Raw genomic sequence first — 17,702 nt, forward strand, 5'->3', positions numbered from 1 at the left:
GAAGCAGCTCGAGGTGTTAGACCTCATACATTGCCCCAAGAAACTCCGACAGTGAAAGTCTGACCCTTTTTTTGTTAAAACACTTCTCCAAATTATTGTGTATTTTCCTGTTCAAGCCCATTGACTTCAGTTTTGCCAGGGCTCATCAGTCAGGATTTCTTTGACATCAAGGGCGGTCATTTCTACCTCACCTCTGCAATTCAAGGCCGTAGTGAAGTTTGCTAAATTGGGTATAAGTGAACAGTTTATTGGACAGAAAGTGCTGCTTAATCTGTCACCCTATTGATGAAGAGACAGACTCAGTGATATTGGAACAGCTTGGGCAGTGACATGTTACCTATTGATTCTTTACCACAACCAGGATGTCATCTGGTCCCACAAACTTTGCAAATGCATTCAATTTGCACATTTTCTGATATAAAGCTTTTGCTGTACTCATCCTGACAATAATGCAATTGTATCTCTTTGGTACTTCTTTTCAGGTATTTCAATGTCTGCTGTATTTTAGGTCATATATTTAAACTCAATGAAATCAGTTTTGTCTTCAATATCAAACCGTCTACTGAATACTCTGCCATTTCAAAATAAAGTCTACTCTTAACCAACTAAAACTTATCTTCTGCAGATGATGTATCTGTGCAGAGCAATACCTTGAACAGATTTCCAGGTTAACATTAAATATTTTAATAACAGTTTCATACTTCAAATTATGAAATAACACTAAATACTGCCATTAAAATACTCTGTAACCCTTCCCCTTCAACAATTTGCAAGCATATTCAGATATACTTGGCGAGTTCTGCTTAGGTTCATTTAGTAAGATTCCTTTTCAGCACAGTGAGAACTTAAGTTTCCTAATACAACGTAGAAGGCTGAGAGGGGATTTGATAGAGGTGTTTAAGATAATGAGAGGGATAGACAGAGTTGATGTGGAAAGGCTTTTCTCATTGAGAGAAGGAGAGATGAATACAAGAGGTTATGGGTTGAGAGTTGATGGGCAAAGGTTTAGGAGTAACATGAGGGGGAACTTCTTTACTCAGAGAGTGGTTACTGTTTGGAATGGGCTTCCGGGAAAGATGGTGGAGGCAGGGTCAATTTTGTCATTTAAATCAGAGTTGGGTACGTATATGGATGGGAGGGGGATGGAGGGATATGGGCAGAGTGCTGGTAAGTGGGATTAGAGGAGGGTACTTGGATCAGTGCAGACTAGAAGGGCCAAATTGGCCTGTTTCTGTGCTGTAATTGCTATATGATTAATTTAACCAAATATCTTTCAATCTTTTGTAGCAGCAGTGGTTGCAAGCAGCCTTTGACACTGTTTGAGTAATATATTACTTTATCTTTACTGATCATTTGTTACAAATAGGCACTTAAAGATGGCATTCTCAACTTAAAATTCTCAAAATAGATGTTACATGTTCAGATACTTCTTTTCAGGTATTTCAATGTCTGCTGTATTTTAGGTCATATATTTAAACTCAATGAAATCAGTTTTGTCTTCAATATCAAACCGTCTACTGAATACGCTGCCATTTCAAAATAAAGTTCACAAGTGCCTATGCGTGTATCTAAATTGCAAGCATGATTATCCACTTCAGTTTCTTCCTTCCTCTATTGATTTTGATGAGATCCGAATGAATAATGACACACCAGGAACTCACTTTTCGTCCCTGAAAAATAGCAGTAAAAATTAAATTCACAATGCAAATAAAAGTGCCTGTATTTTAAAGTATGCCAATTGGTAAACCAAGAAGTAGCCTTTAGCTCATTTAAACTTATTCGATGCTTTTCAAAGCCAACTCCTACACAGTGAGAAAAATATGACCAACCCAAATTCAACTTTTGTCAATACAAAAGACAAAAAAAATGACATACCTATTCTGATTTCCTGTGCTTTCATTTTATAAATCCCATACCTCCTATTCATTCAAGCCAAAAAAAAAACTTTGAAAGTGAATTGGTTTTCTGTTCCGAATACAAGGCATAAGAAATTGTACACTTCCAATTCCCATTGGAAGTATCCATCATGCCAGTCAATTAGTGATCATTAATATTAATCATTTAATCAACAAATGCAATGCAGGCAAGTGATCAACCTTAAGAATTTAATGCAAAGTGGGCAAAACATCACTTGTTTAGTTGATACCCGAAAGGAATATCACAAGTATCTTTGTTTTCAGATTTTTAAAAAAATCTTATTGAAGCGAACATTGTAATTATTCTACAATGCAACATATTTGCAATTATGAACCAAGCTTTATTTCAAAAATTTTACGCACGTAACCACAGATACTTACGTCATTGTAGCCAGATTCAGATATGCATGTTTCAGTGCATTTCTTCCTAAAGATGGTATTCATTTAAATTGTTGGGACAAATCTTTATTTCAGTGCCGTAACATTACAATCTACAATAGTTGCCATTGAACAATGAGTCATCATTTCCACTTAATCCACACGTTTCAATTTGTATTAATGTTTAACCTAACCAATTATCATTCTGGATCAGGTTTTGGAGTCTAGACCCTTGGAATGATTCAGACAAGAGTCACATCTTAAATTGTTACTTCCAGTCAAAGTTTCCATGAGCTTACATCAACAACGTTCATCACATCAACAACGTTCATCCTCAGCATGTAACCATCACAGTGTGGCAGCAGTGATGATTAAAGAACGTGTTTTGGTTCTCTTTGCAGCAATTTAAACAAGTAAAAGGTACAATTTAATGTATCTGAATAAATAGAAGCTGACTCAAAGAAGCAATTTAAAAATAAAGCTTTCTAAGAAAATCTAGCAAAAATCAATCTGATTTCCTGGAAAGGATCTGCCAAGATTGGTTTGTAAAATTGGTGTTGTACAATCAACAACTTATTCAGCCTTTACCATTGGAAGGCAGTTCTTTCGACCTATGTGGATATACTGATTCAGATTAAAAATTTTAAATGGTAGATTTTATTCACTTTCGAGTTATTGAAAAAAGATTTGGCAGGTGGAAATCATTCACTTGTCATAGAACAGTGAATTATTACATGAGAATTTTTGTGAATGATGGATCACAACAACGTATTGCATTAATCCTTGTGGTTAACAGAAGGTTTAACTAAGAGAATTTGTATTCATGCCATTTAATTTCTGATCAATCTAGACTTTAACCCAGTATCTTATTTATCATAAAATGCAAGAACTGTCATAAAGCATCAACATTACATGGATCATCATTTCACAGACAACACAAGAATAAATATAATGGAATTTGAAGCTACTTTATCCTGGGAGAGGCACTAAACAAATTTTTCTTTGAAGAAAGATTCAGTGGTCTGAATAGAATCTGTACTATGATAAAATTAAGCTCTGGTCAAATTTTCACAAGCAAAACATTGCAGAATTTTGATAATTTTTGAAGTCCTCTCTTAAATTTAGGACTCACTTCAATTCCTCTATTCTCTTAACAAAAGCCCTACATTATCTCTGGGAGGTTTTTTTTTAAAGGGCAATAGTTTTCTGCAGATTATGACAGAGCAGCAATCAACAGAATTAGTAATAATTATGATTCATCTGTGACACAATAAATGCATCCTTTGTAACAACAGTTCTGTAATCTCATGTAGAATCAAGAAGTCGATTATGTTAAAAACAATACAAAATGCCAGGAAATAGTCAAACCTGTATTAAATATATTTTTTAAAAATTTCCTCAGGAAAATAAATAGGTTACTAGTGTTGCTCTATTTTAGAAATCTTGACAAACCAACGAGTGTCAAATGTGATTTATTAATCATCTACTAACCATATTGATCTAAAGCCCTTTTTCCACTGGCATCCCAGATAATTGGCTATGCAGTGTGCAAGGATAGGAAGTCGTTTGTGCTGTTTCCACTGGGCCACCTTTAACCAGAACTCTGACTGCTTTTCCACTGAATACAACTCATCCTCGGGGATTGAAAAGTCTACCTTTGAATGAAATGGATGGAAATTGTCCTTTTTCCACTGGTTTAATCAGCACACTGGAGTCAGCTGATGCCAGGGGTACGAGTCGGGGTAGAGACCATCAATCCCCAAAGTGATTTGATGCCGGTGTGGTGATTGCTTTCCTTTTCCACTGGACTCTGAACTGGTTAATTCCCCATTAATTTCTGGTACAAGGAAAAGGGTCTTCTATTTCATTTGTTAAAACTCAAGTATGTAAGATAATTTCCATATTTTGGAAAGGCTCCTACACCTGTCAGAATTTAAAAAAAATTTTTGTCAATAAGATGGCCATTGTTCTGCCTGTCAAGCACACACCAATTGTTTTTGCTATGATTGCTGATCTTCCAAAATGTTCTTTTTCCTTCCAAGTTGTATGTGTTGTGTTTCCCTATTACAACTTATTCTGTTCCAAATTTAGTTACCAATATTGAGAGTCTGAAGCCCCTTTCACACTTGCATCCCAGTAAATAGGCCATTCAGTGTCCCAGGATTGGAATGGGGGGGGGGGGTTTGGCCTTTCACACTAGACCACTCCTAACTGGGACACTGAATGCTTTGACACTTGCAAGGGTTTATCCCCGGTGTTTGGTCGGTTCTCTCTTTAATAGGAAGTGCCTGCAGTACAATTTCCCATTTCACACTTGCCTAATTTCAATGCCGGCATCTGCAGACACCAGGGATTGTACTGGGGTCAACGCCTGCAATCCTCAGCATGAGATAATGTCATTTGACAATGGCATTGAGCAGATTTTGCTTTCCCTCTTGCCACTTTAAAAGCCGATTGGCGTTCGATTCCTGGGATCACTGGCAAGTGTGAAAGGGGCTTGAGTTAAACACTTAAGACAAAAAAAAGTTATTTCATTCAGCAGACATGAACAACAAGACACAACTAATTGATAATATGGCTTCCCATTTTCAATTCTGGTTTATGGATTTGTTTTTACTCTTGCCTCTCCCAGCTTATCCCAGAACTGTCCAAACATGTGTAAAACAGATTTTACTTTTGAAAGGAAACTATGATCACATAATTATGCAACTATCCTTTAATTCTCTTCCTTTTACTGGATTATTTTTGTGAATTCTTAATTTACACATCCTTACTTACTGTCACTCTTGTTGGATTGAACTTACCACACTATATAACAAAATCATTTTCACAAATCTTAAGGGCCCCCTCAACATTCTAGATGTAAAAAAGGGAATTATTTATGTGAAACTCAAGTTTGCACATGGGGGAAATGATCTCCATCATACATATAGACAGATGCAGTCCATATTTGATTGACTGAGCTTTCTTTCTAAACTCTACACTTGGCCCTTTTTAGATTGAGGAGGGGGGGTGCCTGGGGAAGTGTTAAAACCAATATTTCTATTCCCTTGAAATTTATTGGATGGTGACAGCAGGAGGAGGAGGAAAAAAACTAAAGTAGATACAAAGGTACATTAAGGTAGTCATTAGATGCTTAAACTACACCACAAATCTCTGAAGTGTTAATGACTTCTATCAGAACTCAAACTTTATTCTGGCAAGTGATGACTTGTTCATGGTGCTTGGACTTCATACTATGCAGAATGTACTAGATTTTTGATGACACAAGCTGCTATATATATATTTTTTAAATTCCCAAATTCCCAAAGACCACAAATTTCAAACTATTGACAGTGAACTCATGTTTATCTGGTATTTATTCATCTGGAATTCTCATGCAATTGGCAATAAAAAGTAAAAATATGAATCAATTCCACAAGTTATTGAATAGACTACACAAGATTTTATTTGTACAAAAATAAGATCAAACACAAAATTTGATTTCAAGTGTGATGCAAAATAAGTGTAAAAATACATTTTCAGTTCATTTGCATTAAAAAAAATATACACAAGGGCAGTGTTGTTGCAGGCTGATGAGCAACATCCTCTGAAGATTTGGCATTTTGTGTGTGAGTGAATACAGTCCATTTATTTTGCTGTATTTTACACTAATACAGTTTAAGCCTTAAAACAGAATTGATGTAAAACATTAGCCTCTTTTGCACAGCCTCCAAGGCAAGAATATTATGCCGCTGTTCTGCATAAAAAGGTACAAACATGGAATGGGGGGGGGGGGGGGAAGATTCATTGTAGTCCTACCTTTAAGCTGGCAGTGGACGTTGAAACAGTACCAAATTGACATCTGTGTTAAAAGGACAATCTATCACTTGACACCGATGCTGTTGTGTTACACGTCACACCTCTTTTGCTTCCAGAATGCCAGCATGCTTTGTAAAATGACACACTGGGGCAGCATTATACTGGCATTGTTTGGTTCAGTGTAAACAAGCAAAGCCAGCTTAATGACGAGTCTTCTTTATGGCAGTATTGTGGGACATCTTGAAAAAGTTTATGTATTGTATAGAATACTAATTTTAGATACACGACAACTTTTGAACAATTATCAAGTAACTGACACATTCATGTGACCAGCTTTTCCTTCTTCCTCTCCAGTGGAGGCCAGATGTTTGACAGTATTTTATAACTTGAATTATTACAAGGCTCTCATGTTATTTGAGTGTGGGCAATTGCAATAATATCTTTGTTAAGAATACTTGTTTCCTTTGTGTTATCGATCCTGGCATCCTTTATTCAATGGCAGTCACTTAAAAGCTACAAGATGTTTCCAACAAGCAATTAGCAGAAGTGGTCCAGGATTTATGCTGAGACACATTATATAATCATACTGATAATATCTGAAGAGGTACAAATGACCAATATGTACAACACCCCCTTTTACTTAAAAAAAAGTAGGACGAAAAAATGCGAGTGCTTGGTTACAAACCACATTTCTCTGGATTTTAGAGAAAGTTTATTATTCACAATTACACATGTTCAAGACTGCTCATTGCTTCATTCTTTCTGAAACAGATGGAAATATGGGGCAGTGGAAGGCAATTATCCCAAGAACTAGGTGTCCTCTCTACTTAAATAGCATATCTATTGCCTTTGAATCTACAACCAAAATGTGTCAATAACTTTTACAATTGTTTTGTCCAAATGTTGGTAATATGGAAGAGGCAGAAACTGATGCCATTTACTTTAATCAGATGTACCTTATTCATTTCCAAAAAGACCCCCCCCCCCCAAACCTTTAAAAAAAATTATATCAAGAGGGAACACACAGTTTATTCCAAAATCAAGCAGCAGAAAAGGGTACAATAGATGTCAAGCATCTCTAATAGATTGACAGAACTGGGTTACATAGTTGAATTTTAAAAAAAACTACAAAAGCAAAACGTACATACATGCAATCTAAGTGTTCTTTTTATTCAAAAATCTCTAATTTATGTATTGGCATATTTACAAATCATCAAAATTGTCAAATACTGAGAAAGAACAAATAGAACATCAAATATTTAAAACATATTAAATTTCTCAATTCATCCCAGGAATTAAGGCTCCATATCCAGTTTTAAAGGATTTCAATACGAATTCCGCTTCTCTGTCCATAAAAGTTGCCTACATTATTATTCTGACCACAGACAATATGATTAAAGGCTGGAAAGGGGTACTGATGGTAGTGATCAGCCATGATCTGTAAAATGGCGGTGCTGACTCGACGGGCCAAAGGGCCTACTCCAGCTCCTATTGTCTATTATCTCACAAGAAATATTCAGTTGTGGTGGCCCACCACCAGGGAGATTGAGCCGGCACATCGCGCAGCGCATGTGGTAGTAAACAGAGCATAACCCACTGTATCATGTCCCTTAACACAGCGAACCATTGCGGTTGAAAGCTGGAGCAGTACAAGACCAGCAGCCCTAAAATGGCACTGGCCAAGCCGCCCTGCTAACAGATCAATAACAGGCTGGGGAAGAAGAGTACTCACATGCAAGAATGTTCCCAGCCACTATTGTTATTCAAGCGGCTGATGTCAGCCAATAAAACAAATGGCGGGAACTCCAACTGTATGAAAGGAGTCTTTCCAGCCTCAATAAATCTCAGAGCTTTGTAGCAGTCAGCTGCACAGTATTTATTTAGGTTGTAAAATTCAGATTTAGTGTCAGAGTACATGACATCACATACAACAGATTATTTTGTCTTGCAGGTACAGCAGAATTACCACTAATTGATAGTGTACAAAAAATTATATATACAGTCTGTTTCCGCTCCGTAAATGGTTATATGGTTATGCAAAGAACTGTAAACAATGAATGGAAACAAATTGTACAATACAGAGAACAAAAAAAATCAATTAAGTGCACAAGTCCTTAAATGAGTCCCTGATTGAGGTTGTAGTTGAGGAGTCTGATGGTGGAGGGGGGGCAGCTGTTGCTGAACCTGGTGGGGTGAGTCTTGTGTTACCTATATCTCTTTACTGTGAGGCTCTTTGACAATTGATGCTGCTTTCCAACGGCAGTGTTTTCTGTAGATGCACTCAATAGTGGTGTTAGATAGAAATGAAACATTCAATACATAGTTTACAAGAGGCATCTGGTGGTTTCTGACTTTTAGATGACTACTATGCACTGGAAGCACAGACTGAGATCACTCCTTGTACAATAATCCTTTCAGGATGAAATTTTGTCCCAGAAGCACACTCAGGATAACTCCATCATGAAAGAAGCCTCTAATAGAATGCCTTTTTCTGCCTTCCACTCTCAGCACATTTGTCTCTGACAAAGAAATCAATGCAGTACAGTAGCTGACAAGCCCTTCAGCTCCACTGATGTTTGCCAACATGAACCTATTACTGAAATTATTTTCACATTGCAACTACAACCATCTATGCATCCTTGATATATTAGAAATGTAGTTGGTTTTTTTTGAGCTGAAGTACAATTTTTCATTTGAAATATTTGAAAAAAACCCCGGCATGATATTTGATATTGAACTGCATCAGACTTATTGAGCATTCCATCAGTCTCTGGTGCATTGAAACTGCATTCCAGTGAGACCAATGGAAAGCCAGTAATGGGGACATGTGGTCATCCTGCAATACACCACTATTCACAAAATACTGTTTCCTCAGCAATGGTCTAGTATTGGGGGGGTGGGAGGAAGAGAAGGGAAATTGTTACTGCTCTAAATTAGTTCAAGACTAAAATTTAATAGAGTGAACAGATATTTCCATTCTAGATTTGAAATTCATGGTCAGACAATCCAGACCATCACCCCTCTCTTACCCAAAAGTCTTAACTAACTTCATAGTAGTTCAACTCTTCCATTCTGCTTCACCAACTTATTAGTTCCAAGACCCAAAATCTCAATTCAAGTCCAGTTCAAGTTTATTGTCATCTGATGAGATGCACATATGCAGCACAACCTCACATTGTATGCAATACATATACAGGCAATAAAAACACTAACATTTGTTTCAATTAACAAAAGGTGGAGGCATCTGAATGTTTAAACCAAAGGCAGTGTTACAAGCCTTGAGGACCCCAAAACTCAGCAGCAATATTTACCAAGACAAAAAGTTACTTAAACAAAAGTTACTTTTAATTATCTTTAAACATGAAAACAGGATCAAACTTTAAGTTATTACTATCAACTTAACCTACCTTAACCCCCCCCCCCCCCATTCTAAGCATGTGTGCATGCGCATTCAGACAAGTTATTTGATTCACAGTCCAATCTCACTTCTCATTCCTCCAAGTTTATTGGTTGCAGGCAATTCTTCTATTTAACATTTAACATTTATTTAGTTCAACTGGCTTTAGTGCTTGAAAGGTAAATGGTTACCACTCAGGAAGGTTCTTGTCAGTTTTCAGAGAGAGATTTGTTATTCCTGGATACAAATTGATCCCTTCTAATTAGCCATGTTGCTGAAGAAACTTGCCCCATCAGGTTTTTCCAGATGATAACGTTTTTCTTTCAGGTCACCAGAGTTCCTTTTTGCTTCTTATTTCAAGTGAAACATTAGGCAGCCAGTCCTCTCCTCTTGCATGAGCCACAATGGCTTTGACCAGACTGAACAAAGCACTCACAACCCATCTTCCAAATGGGGTTTTTCCACAAGCTTTCCAGCTTGTCCTGTTCCAGTCCCAGCTGCTGCTGGTGCTGACACTGCATCCACCGCTCTGAGAAAAAGCCTGTTTGACTCTCTCTGCTTGCAAAACCACACAACCTTCTTAGAACAGCAAGTTGCATTCCAGACTGCCTATGGCTCCGAACTACTCCTCCAATCTCCTTCATGTTGCTTTTCAAAACAACAATCCATTAGTGAAGTCTCTTGGGCACTTCCAAAGTTTTTGCAAAGGCCCCCAGGGGCCACCCTGCCTGGCTTGAGCAGTGGTTCAGAATTTTAAATGAGATCGGTTTTGAAGTGTTTGTATGTGACCTACACTAAAAAGACCTGCCCCAATTTATCTTCCAAAAACATATACAATACAAACACAACATAATCTGTCACAGCCAAATCATATTTACTTGTGAGTAATAAAATCAAAGGCCAACTATTTGCAACCAAGCTTTTTTTTTTAAACTCAAAACAATAGATGACAGTTGGCCCACAAAACACATGCAGTTAATTTTCAACAGCAATCTCAAAATATCTTTCTTACTCATATCATGTAATTTTAAAAGTGTCAGGATAAAATATCTCCAAGAAGTAGGTGTTCATTTAATGATCCATATTTGTGCATTGTATAAATTATTGAAAGCACAGGAACAGGTTTAGCTTTTCTATGTATTACGCAAATTTTACTTGTACCTTTTGACAACCAAACATCATTATCCAAAAAAGTTTCTTTATTGTTTATTTAACAATGCAATAAATGAATAATCATCTCATCTAGTCAGAGTAGTATTTGTTTCTCATGGACTGATTATAAACTTTAATCTACAGCTTTGAGATTTCACCCTCGACCACAACTAAACCTTGTCTGATCGTTTGATGGCAAGGTTTGGATTAATGCAGAAGGTCTCATGCACTGGCAGACTGAGACCACCTGCAAATTGGAGAAACAACACCTCATCTTCTGACTAGGCACCCTCCAATGGTATTAATATCAACCTCTCTTCTTTGGCTTGGCTTCGCGGACGAAGATTGTCTGCTGCAAGCTCGTTGGTGACTGACAAGTCCGATGCGGGACAAGCAGGCATGGTTGCAGCGGTTGCAAGGGAAATTGGTTGGTTGGGGTTGGGTGTTGGGTTTTTCCTCTTTTGTCAGTGAGGTGGGCTCTGCAGTATTCTTCAAAGGAGGTTGCTGCCTGCCGAACTGTGAGGCGCCAAGATGCACGGTTGGAGGCGATATCAGCCCACTGGCGGTGGTTAATGTGGAAGGCACCAAGAGATTTCTTTAAGCAGTCCTTGTACCTCTTCTTTGGTGCACCTCTGTCTCGGTGGCCAGTGGAGAGCTCACTATATAACACGATCTTGGGAAGGCGATGGTCCTCCATTCTGGAGACGTGACCCACCCAGCGCAGTTGGGTCTTCAGCAGCATGGATTCGATGCTTGCGGACTCTGCCAGCTCGAGTACTTCGATGTTGGTGATGAAGTCATTCCAATGAATGTTGAGGATGGAGCGGAGACAGCGCTGATGGAAGCGTTCTAGGAGCCGTAGGTGATGCCGGTAGAGGACCCATGATTCGGAGCCGAACAGGAGCGTGGGTATGACAACGGCTCTGTACACGCTGATCTTTGTGTGTTTCTTCAGGTGGTTGTTTTTCCAGACACTTTTGTGTAGTCTTCCAAAGGCGCTATTTGCCTTGGCGAGTCTGTTGTCTATCTCTTTGTCGATCCTTGCATCAGATGAAATGGTGCAGCCGAGGTAGGTAAACTGGTTGACTGTTTTGAGTTGTGTGCCTGATGGAGATGTGGGGGGTGGGGGGGCTGGTGGTCATGGTGGGGAGCTGGCTGATGGAGGACCTCAGTTTTCTTCAGGCTGACTTCCAGGCCAAACATTTTGGCAGTTTCCGCAAAACAGGACTGGAGAGCTAGCTCTGAATGGGCAACTAAAGTGGCATCGTCTGCAGAGTAGTTCACGGACAAGTTGCTCTTGTGTCTTGGTGTGAGCTCTCTAGCATTTGTTTAACCCCCCCCCCCCAACTTCTTCCCCATTGCCTTCCCTCAGCTCTGTCACTCCTTCCCAGTTTCCTTTTGCATAAACATGATAAATTCTTATATCCAATTAGCACCTTTTGCTGGTCTGAATTCTGAGATTTCCTACTTCTGGCTCATTCGTTGAAGAAGGACTCAAACCCAGAATGTCAGCAATATACCTTTTCTTTTTATGGACCGGCCAAGTTCTTCCAGCCTTTCAGTGTGTTTTTACTACACCTTTGAGATACCCTTTTTTACTTCTCAGCATAAGCACTGACAATATGTATCATTGACCACGGCCGGAATTCCTAAATTTGGTAGAAATAACTAACATTTGGTAACCTGTAATAATTTTAAATTGGGAGTACAGCATGACAAGATGCAAGATGACAGCCTTGCACTTGATATTTCCCTCGAATTTAAAAAGGCAAGTAACAAAATTAGATTAGGTGTTTTGCTATTTTGCTCACTTTAAATATCAAAGCAAATTATATACAATTGTAAATTTACCCTATTAGGACTAAGTGCCAGGTACCCCATGATCTAGTTTGCATTGCCTGACCATAATCTATGGAGCTTTGGATGACATGACAAGTTACAAGCTACCATCTTAGAAGCATCTTTGTTTCTGGTAAGCATCATTTTGAAATCTACATCCATGTGATCATGAAATTAAAAAATTCTTGTTTCAGTGCATTTAAGTGGTGGGCAGAAGGCAAACTTCACCAGATTTTATAGCAAAATATTCTGATAAAAAGACTAAAAATGACAGTTTAGAATGTTTATGCAGATGATAGGACAGAATCAGCCATTTCAAACTCTGAAGTGTTAAAAATTTCTATGACTAAAAATAGTTTTCATTTGATTCTGCTTATTATTCAATATCAGTTTGGCAGTTTACAATCCAACACAGTCCAAAAGACTCTGTGGGCCAAATTTTCCCTATGTTGCATAATTTTATGATCAAGATCATATTTGCTAAAGACATAGCCAAGAGTCAGTTTTGGGTGTGCTACACACCCCCACCCACCCCCCCCCACACACACCCCCACCCACCCCCCCCCACACACCCCCACACCCCCACCCACCCCCACACCCCCACCCACCCCCACACCCCCACCCACCCCCCCCCCCACCCACCCCCCCCCCCACACACCCCCCCCCACACACACCCCCCCCCACACACACCCCCCCCCACACACACCCCCCCCCACACACACCCCCCCCCACACACACCCCCCCCCACACACACCCCCCCCCACACACACCCCCCCCCACACACACCCACACCCAATATATGGGAAATTACCATAAAATACCAAAACACTACCCAAAAAATCACTGCAACCCATTGGTTCCACAAAGTTGTGTAATTTATGTCAAAACTTAACTATTGTTTTGACATGTTACAATTTGTCAGCATTCACTGAATGGCACCCAGCAAATTCTCACAAGTTGCACCTTCAATCATAAATGTGCTTAATTATATATCAATATGCTGCAATTCACTTGATTCAATATCTACTTTGGTACAAGAAAAACTAAAATAGAAATGGTAATAGAAAAAATGTCATCTTCATTTTAATACCAACACATTACCAAAATCTAAATATTATTCCTTTTTTTTGCAAAATTAGATGTTTCTATAGAATAATCAGCCCTAAATCCAAGTGATATAATGATCAAACATGAAAATGATCTATTTTGGCATCACTAAGCAACAGGTTAGTCCACAGATACCATTCAATCAAAATTATGTTTTACTCTTATTACTAGATCATTGGTACCTCTGCAAATGAACTTGAGTAAATCCATTGTTTGCATATTTGCTTTTAAGCTTTGGGCAGTTCTGAAATTTGAAAGATGACAGATTTAACTTTATCAGTAATTAAGACATGCACATCTCCTTGAATATGAATGCATATTTTGGCCACTAATATTGAATCTGGCTTTTCCATTCCAGTTCCTTGAAGCAGTAGTAGCAGAGCAGTCTTCAGTGACAAGTTAAGAACATCACATAGAGAAGACAGTGGCCCTAATAAGCTGGACACACTTATTTAAATAAGCACGAAACACAATATTAAAATCTTTATATGCAGTTTAAACTGATTACAGGTACTAGTTCCAGATATTAATTTAACTATGCCCTTCATGATGAATATTTTATGCAGTTACAGTATTTACAAAAAGTGTGAAAGGCAGAAATTATATTTATTCAAAAAGTTAAAACTAATCAGGTTAGCATTATTAGGAACACTATGACGTATGGTCTTACAGGATGAAACTGATTTTTAAAAAAATCAGCTGTTTCAAGGCAATCAGGCTTTATCATAAAGCTAATGATGGTCTTCCTTGTCTTAACATCTAACTAATATAAATTTATATTATTACATGGAATTAAATTCACTTTGTCCAATTTTTCAACTATTTGAAAAGCATCAGTGGCCAACTTTATATTCCAAATGTTTTCCGCATTTATATGAATGTGAAAAAAAAAACCTTAGGTGTACAAAATAATGTTGATAAATTTGCATCCAGATATTTCATTAATAAAAAGTATTTTTTCTGGCACATCTTAGTTTATTTATATTTGTAGCTCGACTTTTCTCTTCATTGAAATAATAAATGTGTGTAAACCAATTATAGGTGCACTACACGCAGTCCTACATGGTGTATATTTCTACCAGATAGTTAACTGATTTAATCTTTATCAATAACAGGAAGATTCCATGCATAACTAGACAGACCTGCAACATGCTCTTCAACAGCAAGTTTTATAGGTTTTTTTTAAAAAAAAAGTCATGATGAAACAGATATATACAGTGCAGGTTATTTGTTAGCTGATTATATCCATAGCCATAATGTAGCTCTGCAAGTACTCATCCAGTAAACTTAAATGGTGTTGGTTTCAGCCTCCATCAGTCAGACAGCAAGCGACAGTTCCCCACCACCCAAATTGAATTTTTTTAAAATCCTTGTATGAAGGAACTGATGAAATCTAAACAACCCGAAACATTCATGCACTCTCTCTGCATATAGTACCTGGTCTGGCATTTTCTGGTTTTATTTCAGTTTGCACAATATAAAATCCATGTACCTGTTTCTCTACTCAGGCAAATGGCATCCATTTACTCCATCCCCCCCCCCCCCATGTTTTACATACATTTAAATTCCCCCCCCCCCCTTAGCAGCTTGCTTTTTTATTTTTAAAATAATAATCAGCCCAAGCAGGCTCTCACTGCAACTAGAGTACATATGTATACAGTGAACAGTTGCAGTCCGAGCACCAACCCCTCTGGAATTCCAGTCACCATTGATTGTCAACCAGAAACATTCATTTATCCCAACTTTCTGTCTTTTATGATCAAATCATACTCCTATCCATGTTAATACATTACCTCTAACTCTATTCACCCTTAAGTTGGTGAAAAAACACATGCTGGAGAAACTCAGCAAGTCAGTGCCTATATTTAGCAAAGGTGAAGATACATGACCAATGTTTCAGGCTGCAGAGTGTCTCCAGCATTTGTGTGCTTTTTCACTTAGCCATGGTGTCAACAGAATCTTGTTTTACCTTATGATAAGTCTGTAAGGTCCAATACCTTATCAAATCTGCTCCATAAATGGTTATATGGTTTTCTAAATACCTTCTGGAAATTCAAGTTTACAACATTCACCCTTTCTCCTCCATCCACTGTGCTTGTTATATCCCTTAAAAACTTAATTTGTCAAACAGGTGCTGAATCTATGCTGCCTCTGTCTGGTAGAACAATTTCTATCTAGAAAACTCACTGTTCCTTCTTTAACGATAACTTCAAGTCAAAAGCAAGTTAGGCTAAGTGGCCTATACTTACCTGCCTTTTGGGTACATCCTTTAAAAAAAAAAATTCCATTTCATTTACTGTCTTCCAATCTAGAGAGCCCAGATAATTTTGAAAAATTATCACAAATTCCTCCATAAAAACTTCTGCCATTTCTTTTAGTACATCAGGAGTATTCCATATTTATCAACCTCGATGCCCACTCAGCACGAGCTCTTTATGATAGAATTTGCGTCAGGGTCCTCACCTTCCATCACATCAAAAGATCGCTCTTGTACACATTAGATGTGTACTCCATCATGAAGACAGACAAAATAATTGGACAAAGTCTCTGCATTACCCAATAAGAATACACTTCTGATCTTCAAGGTACCTCCATTCACTTTAACCACAGTTTTTATATTTTATGTAATTTACTCTCATCTAAATTGTTGCTGAGTATTTTAAAGTTTTTTCAATCTTCCAGTTTCCCCATTACTCACGTCCACTTTGCATATATGAGCTATTAATTTGATGCTTTCCTTTATTTCTTAAGTTTTCTCCTGCTGGCTCTCCCTAGCCTTACTGTACTTGCTTTTAACTTGACTATACTTTTGTTGAGCAAAGAAAAATCTCTGCAAGTCTTCCACTGTTCAAGTATTTCACTACAGTATATAGTCTGTGTTCCCAGTCTATGTTTGCCAACCCCTCCCTCCATCCTATTGGAGACATTTGTTTAGACGTAATACTGTACATGATTTTAGATTGAATTATTGCACCATCCATTTTTATGAAAAATTTAATCATAATATAGTAACATACAAAATGGATGCTTAACTTGAAGATTGCTAATTTTACCTGTTTCATTGCACATGGCCAGATCCAAGATAGCATGTTCCCTTGTCAGTTCAATAACATGTTATTCAAGCTATCACAGATACTTCAATTCTGCAATAATTTGCTGATTCACTATTTTAATAACAATCTGCCTTTTCCATTGCTCCTGCCACAGTGAATAACAGCACATCATGATCCATTTGCCAATTTCTTGCCTTCTCAATTTTTATTTCTTCTCCAAGTTGCTGTCCTCCTCAGAACTTGTTAATACACTTATCGGTGGCACTCTGGCAATATCTTTGAATTTCCTCTCTGCCCCTTTGTACTGTGACACACTTCCTGTCGTGTGGCAACTGGATCCAGGCAGTGCTCCAATTTTTTTTTAAAACTGTTCCAGCATGTTCTCATTGCACTTGCAGTGTGCCTTAGCCAATAAAAATGTGCTATTCCAAATGTCTCAATCTATCATTCTTGGTAACTTCAGGGATTTGAAGATAAGCCAAGATCCATTCAGTCTACTGCACTTGCTCCTCTCAAAATTCAATTTGCTGTCACATAGAAGATCAATCATACTTTCTTGCAACCAAGAAGCTTTTCCTCACTATTACATCAGTCAATAATTGACAAACAATTGTAGGAATCATAATCAAGATTTAATCACTTTGTAAATAGCAAAGTATTTAGTACAAATTCCAACTGCACAGTCCCCAAGATCTCCTTCCTGTGTTCTACCACCAAATCAAAATGTTCATCTAATTTGTCCCTTTCCCTTGGATCCTATAGGATTTTACTTTTAAAAAATCTGCCATTTGTGACTTTGTCAAATACTTAATATAAATACAAAGTACACTTCAAAATTTTGGAACTGCATTTCATATACTTCATTCTGGGTGTTTTTTTTGCATATCCATCCTTTTGCCCTTCTTCTCAAGAGGATTTTTTTTCCCAAAACAATCCATTAACTACAATAAATTTTAACATTTAGTGCAGAAGAAAAGAAACTGAAACTAGTGTTGCGATTTAGATCCTGAGCTTTTGAAACAAGAGCAGAGAGGAGTTACATACAATTACAAAGCTGAA

The sequence above is a fragment of the Narcine bancroftii genome, chromosome 14, assembly GCF_036971445.1.
Source record: "Narcine bancroftii isolate sNarBan1 chromosome 14, sNarBan1.hap1, whole genome shotgun sequence".
NCBI lineage: Eukaryota > Metazoa > Chordata > Chondrichthyes > Torpediniformes > Narcinidae > Narcine > Narcine bancroftii.